The sequence below is a fragment of the Babylonia areolata genome, chromosome 13 (assembly GCF_041734735.1).
Source record: "Babylonia areolata isolate BAREFJ2019XMU chromosome 13, ASM4173473v1, whole genome shotgun sequence".
Lineage (NCBI taxonomy): Eukaryota > Metazoa > Mollusca > Gastropoda > Neogastropoda > Buccinidae > Babylonia > Babylonia areolata.
The window spans coordinates 4,278,397-4,279,241 of NC_134888.1; positions in this window are offsets into that span (position 1 = coordinate 4,278,397).

An 845-nucleotide genomic window follows, 5' to 3' on the forward strand; every position below is an offset into this window, starting at 1 on the left:
CCTCCACCTCTTCCTCCTCCTCTTCCTGCTCTTTCTCCTCCACCTCCACCTCCTCTTCTTTTTCTTCTGCCACCTTATCCTCTTCCTCCTCCCTCTTCTTCTTCTTTTTCTTTCTTTCTTTCTTTCTTCTCTCTTCCCTGATTATGCCTTTCGAAAAGAAAATTCCCATAATGATTGTCATCATAACGATGTTACCATCAGGGACTGGTGAAAAAAGTAGGTATTTTGGCAGTTTGCATGTCTTTTGATTCCGTAGCACTAATGATATCTGATGCAAATGTATTAATGGATGTCATAGACTGCATCGTCTTAGCTCTTTTAGCAAAATCTTTTTGTGAACTTGAATTAGCTTCTTCTTTTGAAAAGGTTTCATATGCGAAAGATTTGATAACGAATTTCGCGGCTGAAGCTTTCCTTTGTTCATCAAGAGATAAAACACCTGCTTCTCTGTAGGTCCTTAAATTTGATGTAAGAATGGGCACACTTAGAGCAAGTTTATAAGCCTTACAATCGATGCTTTGCAGCTTCTTTAACAAATGCAGTAGAGCACTGAAAAATACCTCTTGAGCGTCTTTCACAAAGACGTGTCTGGTTTTTTTTATCTCGGGACTGGATCACACACACACACACACACACAGACACGCACACACATACATACACGCATGCCCAGAGAGACAGAGACAGAGACACACAGAGAGAAAACGAAACTATATACCAACAAAAGTCACTTTGTTTTATTTCTAGAAACATCATATCAACACTTTACAGGAACAGCCAATGATATTCTGCCCACAAGTAAGAAAATATATTAAATTTAAAAAAAAAAAAGAAGAGTATGTATCTCG